Source organism: Podarcis vaucheri (assembly GCF_965113315.1).
Source record: "Podarcis vaucheri genome assembly, chromosome: 5".
NCBI classification, from domain to species: Eukaryota; Metazoa; Chordata; class Lepidosauria; order Squamata; family Lacertidae; genus Podarcis; species Podarcis vaucheri.
The window spans coordinates 82,484,455-82,493,786 of record NC_138763.1 but is presented as its reverse complement, the minus strand read 5'-3'; the positions used below and the strand labels follow the sequence as shown (position 1 = coordinate 82,493,786).

At 43.1% G+C, this 9,332-nt stretch overlaps 1 protein-coding gene and 1 long non-coding RNA gene across 5 annotated transcripts in view; both read left to right on the top strand.

The window, feature by feature from the left end:
* SH2D4B (SH2 domain containing 4B) overlaps positions 1–9,332 on the top strand; it is a 93,555-nt gene that overhangs the window by 73,537 nt on the left and 10,686 nt on the right. The window lies entirely within an intron of this gene.
* LOC309532341 lies at positions 18–9,104 on the top strand. The gene is made up of 3 exons (XR_014219782.1): positions 18–142; positions 4,340–4,388; positions 8,340–9,104. It is a non-coding gene; the product is annotated as an uncharacterized lncRNA (long non-coding RNA).

The following is a 9,332-nucleotide window of genomic DNA, read 5'->3' as shown; positions in this document are numbered from 1 at the left end:
TAGTTATAACAGACTGGCAATGAAGTTCTAGATTTAGAAAAACTTTCTAAAGACTTCTCTTCAGACCAAGCTCATTAATTTTGCCTGCACAAAAAGTAAGAAAGTGTGTTGCAGTTGAGACACCCAATTTTATCTATAACAAGTAGAGTGAGCCCTCAGAAACAGCAAACCATTAATATAATTATAATCAAGTAGAGTTGTGTAAAGGCTGGATTGCGGTAGCAGATGCAATGCACAGAGCATCAGAAACAAGGAGATACAGAGTTCTGCTTTTCCTAGAGCCAAGATGGGGAACTTGTGGCCTTCCAGATGTGTTGGACTCCAGGTTCCATCAGCATGGCATGGGGTTATGGGAGCTGTAGTCCAACAGCATAAGAAGGTCCATAGGTTCTCCCTCTCTGAGCTAGAGTTTAGGTATGTTTACATTACAGCTTTTTCTGCATCCAGTGCACACCCACTGCTAGTTTTTGAAACCTCATTTAGCCACAGCCCATATCGATCCTGTAGTTTCTTGACAAATACCGCTTTTTGATGCATTTCCCCTCAAACCAGCTTCAATTCAAAATGGATGTGGAGTAATTGGTAGTGTGAACATTGGAGATAGCTGCCACACGTGTGCATATGACTCTCTGTGTGTGTTGCAGTGGGTGGGAAACCAAACAGTTCATGTGTCAAGTGAAGACATCCCTGACCCCTCTCTGATGTGAGCAACAGTGTGTAAATGTGACTTGAAATGCTGCTGGTGTGAATATACCCTATATGACAATCAAGGTATGGAGCAGCTGCTTTTAGGTTATGTGCAGATTAGCACAGCAAAATCTACTGCTTTTGCTCCAAATGTATGAGCATCTGAAGGAAAGCTGAGGAAGCAAAAAGACTGCCTTTCCTCTTCACAAACTAATTAGCTGGAACAAAGGCTTTCACAGCTTCCCACAAAGCATAATAAAGGCAGCACCACAAATTACCTATCTTTCTTTGCAAGCATGCACAACACAATATGCACAATGGGCCACATGTTTTAGGTTAATAACTGGTTTCACACTTTGGAAAGAGTTGTGAAGTGAACACCATCTTGCTTGCTTGCTTCTGCATATTGTATTACATGGGCCAAATGATGTTTGCTTAGAACTGAGATCTCTTTAACTTGCTTGGCTGTCAAAGGCTTTGAATCTCTCTCTCTCTCTCTCTCTCTCTCTCTCTCTCTCTCTCTCTCTCTCAATGGTCTGTTCTATATGAGTGAAGGGACGCGGGTGGCACTGTGGGTTAAACCACAGAGCCTAAGACTTGCCAGTGTGGTGTAGTGGTTAAGAGTGGTAGTCTCGTAATCTGGAGAACTGGGTTCGTGTCTCCGCTCCTCCACATGCAGCTGCTGGGTGACCTTGGGCCAGTCACACTTCTTTGAAGTCTCTCAGCCCCACTCACCTCACAGAGTGTTTGTTGTGGGGGAGGAAGGGAAAGGAGAATGTTAGCTGCTTTGAGACTCCTTAAAGGGAGTGAAAGGCGGGATATCAAATCCAAACTCTTCTTCTTCTTCTTCTTCTTGCCGATCAGAAGGTCGGCGGTTTGAATCCCCGTGATGGGGTGAGCTCCCGTTGCTCAGTCCCTGCTCCTGCCAACCTAGCAGTTTGAAAGCATATCAGAGTGCAAGTAGATAAATAGGTACCGCTCTGGCGGGAAGGTAAACGGCATTTCCGTGCGCTGCTCTGGTTCACCAGAAGCAGCTTGGCCATGCTGGCCACATGACCCGGAAGCTGTCTGCGGATAAACGCTGGCTCCTTTGGCCAATAAAGCAAGATGAGCGCCGCAACCTCAGAGTCAGTCACGACTGGACCTAATGGTCAGGGGTCCCTTTACCTTTTTATATGAGTGAAACTGAGGGCTTGCCATGGCACTCTCCTTCCTGTTTACTGCTGAGTTGGAGCAAATGTCAACCAGGAGAAAACCTGAATGGCATTTGCTCTGATTTAGCACTAAAGTGTGGGTTTTCCAGGGGAAAGCAGCGTGGCAAAGGCAAAAGAGCTCAGACCTGTGCATTCTAGGCGCAGAGCAAGTGGAGCTGTGGACAAGCCCTGAGACAATATTGAACAAATCCTGATTGAAATTTGGTAGGGCCATGAGGGGCCAAATAACATTGCCTCATGGCTAGATTATGTTCACAGGCTACCAGCCAGAGATCATTCCCCGCCCCCTTTTCTTTTTACATAGATGACATTTATATTCACAAACCTCTTTTGCTGACCCCCCCAGGCTGTCATGGACTGGTTGGATGCAGAAGAATGGTGGGGGGAACTAGTTGGGGAGCCATCAAGAGAAGAAAGCTCAGACCCCAGTGATTGGTGGTGAGATGATGATGAGTGGTCAGAGGGAGAAGACTGGAAGGAGGGAGGAGGTGTGAGAAGCTGAAGGGGTACCATGGCTTAGTGAGCTGGGAGAGTCTGTGGCAGGGAGAAGTCAAGAATCGGAAGGTGAAGCTGGCAAGTGGGAGGAGGGAGGCCAAGAGGCAGAGGTGACTCAGGCTGTTGAAGAGTTAAGGTCCCCCCTTCTTTCTGTGATGAGTTCCCCTCCTCTGTCTCCCAGAACCAGAAGAGATATGAAAAGGGTGGAGTATATTTAAAGTATACTGTAGTTCCTGTTTTCATAATTCCCCCGTGGATTATGCCCAGTGTTTTAGGAGACATATACCTCCAGCATGGAAAATGCATTTGTATTCCAGCTCATAAGATTACACTATACTTGCGCTCCATTATTCCAGTGAAATTTAATTTTGACACAAATTATGAGCAATTTTTCTGCAATGAGGGAACATCCAAAATTATCATGACAACCATTTGTTAAAGTTTTAAAATGATTGTATAAGATGTAGGCAAATGTCATCGTCTTGCTTCTTTCTTTTTGAATTTTGCAACGACTTCCATTTTTCTTTTTCCTTTTCCAGACCATTTTCTCCCGGTAACAGTGCAGATCCAAATAGATAGGCAGCTTCCTATGAATGCTGATGAAATGCATAGGTGCTTAAGAAAGAGCTGAATAAATGAGATTAGGTTTTTGGTGTGTTAGTAATTAGATTTTTTTTCCTGGAATGATGAAAGGGTAGCAGCGCTTTATGATACTACTGGAACAAGGCCACCATTTCATCATATTTATATTGCGGTAACGTCTAGTGGCTGCACTTTTGATCAGAGTCCCATTTCATTTGGAACTCTGCATGCAAATGAGTTCATGTCTTTAGTTTACAATTTGGAGGTGGTCTTGAAATATATAGGACATATCAAATGCAGCGATATCCTAATATGAGGTGGCTGCTTCGGAGCAGGACTCTTTTTCAGCCAGAACTCACCGGAACTCAGTTCTGGCACCTCTCAGGTGGGTGCCATTGCCATTATAAGAGAACAAGGGAGGCATTCATGGTGAGTTCTGGCACCTCTTTTTCTAGAAAAATAGCACTGGTAGGGAGAGTTAAGAGGTCAGGGTAAAAGGTGGGCAGTGGAGCTGAGCAGAGACAGAAGTGTTTTGAGAGGGCAGAATGGGGAGACCCATTGGCAAGGCAAGACAGCCGTCATCGTCAGAAGCAATAAGAGAACTGAAACAGAGGGAGTGGAGTGTAGTGGTTTAATATTTTGTTGGGAGCTGTCCAGAGTGGCTGGGGCAACCCAGTCAGATGGGTAGCAGTTGTTGTTGTTGTTGTTGTTAGATTGTTAGACTCAGAGCTGGGAGACAAAGGTTCAAATCCCTACTCAGCCATGAGAAATGTAGTAGCACTACTACTAGTAGTAAAAAACAACAATAACTGCAAAAGGGGCAGGTAAATATTTTCATGGTAGATAAATTCAGAAGTGTAAAAAAAGAGAGAGCTGTGTTTCCTGTTTTTCTTATCTGCATTGTGAAATAAATTACGGCTCTGAGATCATGAAATCTCTTTGTGCAAACTGAAATAAAAGACAGAGGAGGGGAGAAATGAAAGGAAGCAACAGCACAGTTCAAAGAAGCATTCATTTGTGGCTCTGCGTTACAAGCAGTGTGCTGTGAGGAGTAATACTGTGGCCCACCTTTCTTGTGCGGCACAGAGCTTGTTAGGGAACGTGGGGGAAATATTTTGACAGCAATCTGAAAAAGGTTTACAGTACTTGAGAGCTTGAATTCAGGAAGAGGCAGGGGGAGACAATGAGAGTTTTAACCACGACTCACAGCAGTGGGTGTAGCACATCTAATTTGCAAGGAAAGCTGGTGGGGAATTCATTCCTGAGCTGCGGAATTCATTTCAGAGAGATTCTGGTGTTCAATTCGTCCTGACACTTCAATATTATTTGGGCAGATAATTCTGTAGAGGTTTCTGTTTCAGAAATCTTGAGTAACAAAGCATGGGCAGAGCTACAGTGCTCTTTCAACAGGTAGGTAAAAGGTTAAGTCCAGCTCAATCCTGGATGGTTGTCTAGTCAAAGGCGACTATGGGGTTGCAGTGAATTCTGGAACAAGATGGAGACAGATTAAAATTGCAGAGCTTTGAAAAATTGAAAAACAGAGTGCGAGATTGGCTCCATTATTATCAAATAATGGAGGCATACAATCTGGACAAAAATGTTGGTTTCCAGGTGGAAAAATCAAAATTGGAAACAGAATTGTTAGATCCAAAAATCAAGAATTTGTCAAGAATGTATAAATTGCTGTTGAAATGGAACACTCAGGATGAAATGGTGAAATCAGTTATGATTAAATGGGCACAAGATGTTGGACATAACATAATGATGGCTGACTGGGAACAGTTATGGACCACAGGTATGAAATTTACGGCATGTAATGTCCTAAGAGAAAATTTAATGAAAATGATTTATAGGTGGTACATGACACCAGTCAAGCTTGCAAAAATTTATCATTTGCCCGACAATAAATGTTGGAAATGTAATGAGACTGAAGGTACATTCTTTCACCTTTGGTGGACATGCCCAAAGATTAAGACATTCTGGGAGGTGATCTATAACAAAATGAAAAAGGTATTTAAATATACCTTTCTGAAGAAACCAGAGGCCTTTCTCCTGGGCATGGTTGGCCAATTGGTGTCAAAGGATAGAACTTTTTTATGTATGCAACAACAGCAGCAAGAATACTCATCACGAAGTATTGGAAGACACAAGATTTACCCACCCGGGAAGAATGGCAGATGAAGTTGATGGACTACATGGAATTGGCGGAAATGACTGGCAGAATCCGAGACCAGGGAGAAGAGTCAGTGGAAGAAGACTGGAAAAAGTTTAAAGACTATTTACAGAAATACTGTAAAATTAATGAATGTTAGAAAAATGTTGGAATGAAGTTATATGGCCTTAGTAGAAATGCTATAAGAAATTAAGTATAAATAGATTAATAGAGTATTAAAGGAAAAATAAGGTTAGAATGTGTTAAGATAATTAATAGGATAGAAAACAGAGGAAGATGGAAAGGAATTGCTGAAACAATTAATAGAAGTGGAATACAAAAAGGGAGGTGTGAGGAGGTCGTTGAAATAAGTGAATGAAAGATAAGATATTGAAACTGTTTGATGTGTTTTAAACTGTTTTTGTTTTGTTTTGTTAGTTTAATGTGTTAGTGTTATGTACTGTTTTTGTATTGTATTGTATTGTTTATTTTTTTGTAGTGTTTAAATTGTTGGAAAAGTAATAAATATATATATATATTTTAAAAAGACTATGGGGTTGCAGTGCTCATCTTGCTTTTGAGGCCGAAGGAGCTCACGTTTGCCCACAGACTGCTTTCTGGGTCATGTGGCCAGCATGACTAAACCGCTTATTGTGCAACGGAACACTGTGATGGAAAACAGAGCGCACGGAAACCTCATTTATCTTCCCGCTACACTGGTACCTAGCGGTATTTATCTACTTGCACTGGCATGCTTTTGAACTTCTAGATTGGCAGGAGCTGGGACAGAGCAACAGGAGCTCACTCTGTCTTGGGGAATTCGAACTGCCAACTTTCCAATCAGCAAGCCCAAGAGGCTCAGTGGTTTAGACCAAAGCGCCACCCATGTCCCTTTCAACAAATACCAGTCAACTGAGGGCAGAACTAGGGTGCGATGCTTGATGCAAGACTGCTACCAAAAATGGTGGCTCATTTTTTTTATTCCACAAAATTTATATACCACTTACTGGAGCAAGCAGTTTATGCTAGTCTGAAACAGTATTTAAAAGCAAGTTCCATATGAAGAAGAAATCAGGTAAAAAAACCAGTAAATATAAAACACTTTTACTTCCAAAGCCCACACATCTAGTTTACATGCTGAAATTACATGCCTGGGTAGACTTTCTGGAACAACCCAGTTTGAAGTAAATGCCCAAAATAATACAGTTACAGTGGTATCTCAGGTTAAGAACTTAATTCGTTCTGGAGGTCCGTTCTTAACCTTAACCTGAAGTACCACTTTAGCTAATGAGGCCTCCCACGCCACCACGCCATGATTTCTGTTCTCATCCTGAAGCAAAGTTCTTAACCCGAGTACTATTTCTGGGTTGGCAGAGTCTGTAACCTGAAGCGTCTGTAACTTGAAGCTTGTGTAACCCGAGGTACCACTGTAATATAAGGAGCTCCTCTCCCCCTGCAAGCCAATAACATTTAATCTGATTTTTTAGTGTTATTTCTGCTGCTTTTTGCTGTCTTTTCACGCCCCCCCCATGAAGCACAACAGAAACAACATGAGGTTGGGTTGCAGCCCCATTGAATTGTCATATATTGTGAACTCACTGGAGAATGTGTGCAGCCAATGAAGAAGCTTATATTTTGAAATTGGATCCTAAGACAGAAAATGGGAAACCTGCACCCCAAACCACAACTCCCACCATCCTTGACCTTTGCCATGCTGGCTGGGGGTGAAGGGTGTCCAATACCAGGAGGGCCACTGGCTGCCTTTCCCTTTCCCACAATGGGGGATTTTGGGTGCTCCTTTTTGGTCTTGTTTCCAAGCTCTTTGTTACAACAAGATTTCAGAGCAAATAGACTTGGAAGTGGAGAATTGTGGTTCGGCACAAAGCACAGGAAGTAGGCCGCACAGGCGTTACCATATCCAGACCTACTTTGGAAAGAGTATTTCCCTGACAGCTTCCACCCCCTGCAGCCATACAATTTCCATTCTGAATTTTCAGTAAGCCAGCTTTCCTTACCTTTGATGTACTATGACACTCCCCATCTTGCTCAACCTCTTTCCAGATCCCTTTCCTAAGATCTCCCTCTGTGGTGGCCCTACAACCACCCCAGTTGCATTAAATGGATGGAAAGCAGCTTTGAAGTGAGGGACAGGTCTCCAATCAAGGCCCGTATAACTAGATGATGCACTAAATATGTCATTGTATTTAAAGTAGGGACGCAAGTGGCTCTGTGGTCTAAACCGCTGAGCCTCTTGGGCTTGCTGATTGGAAGGTTGGTGGTTCGAATCTGCGCGACAGGGTGAGCTCCCTTTGCTCTGTCCCAGCTCCTGCCAACCTAGCAGTTTGAAAGCATGCCAGTGCAAGTAGATGAATAGGTACTGCTGTGGCAGGAAGGTAAATGGTGTTTCTGTGCACTCTGGTTTCTGTCACGGTATTCCGCTGCGCCAGAAGTGGTTTTGTCATGCTGGCCACATGACCCAGAAAGTTGTCTGTGGACGGTTCCCTCGGCCTGAAAGCGAGATGAGCGCCGCAATCACAGAGTCACTTTTGATTGGACTTAACCATCTAATTGTCCTTCACCTTTTTACCATTTGTATTTAAAGTATCTAATTTTATTCCTGTTAATAATTGCTCTGGATGCATGGGTGGTCATAACTGGGGCTGTGGGGAGGTTGAGTTAACCCTTCCCCCCCTGGTGCAGTCCTGACAAAGATCTCACCCCTGAAGCTGGTCTTCTCTTTGATAAAGCTCTATTGGCAGCATTGACAACTTCTCTTCTGGGGCAAATAGGATCTTCAGAAGGGGTGATTTTTGGTGGGACAACAGCAGGTGGGGGGTGAAGAGGGAGGAATTAACCCTGTGTGGTGTGGTTAATTCCTCCCTCCTCACCCCCTGCCTCAAAGCTGTTAATCTAAATGGGAAACAAGAAACATTCAATGCAGCCATGGCATTTAATATATTGTCTCGTATGTCCTGTACTTGAGCCTTTCAACTTGGATTGTGCAGGAAGAATTAAATTACTGCTAAATCTCCAAGGAACTGCCCACACCTAGGGTGATTCACATTTTGAGCACCATTGAAGTTATCCTTGAAATATAGCAGCTTTTTCCCTGGGAATCACTCTCTAATTTATATATTCTCACACCTGGGAAGATTTGTTTTCTTTTACCTTTTATTCATGTCAGTTAAATCCTTATTGCTTGTTCCCAGCTGCAAAATTGTGCTTTTGCTACCAGCAGTACAAGCACGTCTGGTGCGATTTCTTGCGAGCGAGTCTGTGAATTCAGCCTGCAATACCAGCAGATGGTGAATCCCTCCAGCAGTTTAGTTTCTAGGTCCAGCTGTCTTTTGATTCACTTTGCACTGCATTTCAATATATATTAAATAATGCTCCGAGTTAAACAATGGAAGAACTGTAGTATTTGCAATTATAGCCATTCACAGTGCGCTACACCTGGATCAGGGAGACCTGGGTTGAAGTTGTCTCATCCATGGTGCTCAGTGCTGAACAATTGCAGGGAGGGCAGTTTTTGCTGGGTTGTACCATACCAGCGGACAAGCGAGGGGAGGCATGTTTGAAATCTTCAGCACATTAAAAACTGTGATGCCACACCTCTGCGTGTACAAAACAAATCCTTGCAGGGACAAGGATGAATGGAAACTGTCTTTGCTGGTATGTTAGTTCTGTATGCTTAGGAAGGTTTTTGTTGCACATTCAACCATATAATTCCCCCCCACCTTAACAATCTGAAATTGCCAAGTTTGTTCTGACAAGCTCAGGGATATCTCCCAAACTGCTGGTGCTTCTCTTAACCATATCCCGTGAGCCTGTAACTCAAAGACTACAGAGCTCTCCAGAGCCTTAAAAACCAGCCTATTGAACATAGTATTTTTAGTGTTCAGGACTTCAGCAAAGAATAAACAAAATTTCAGAGGTGGAAGGCAGCATTAGAAAGCACACCAAGATGGAGATATATTTTGGCCACGAGAGTGCAAATAAAACTACAAATGTTTTCTGCTCAGCTTTTGCTATGAACGCAGTTTTGCTGTTTTTCCCCGACCAGTTGCATACATGGTCTTGTGTGTACCTTTTTCAAATCCAAAGAAAAGAGGTGGGAACAATGGAAGGGGAGAGGTCAGTGCTATGGATTTCTGCAGATAACATAATATCTCAAATCACACTAATAAAGGCATCAGTGATTC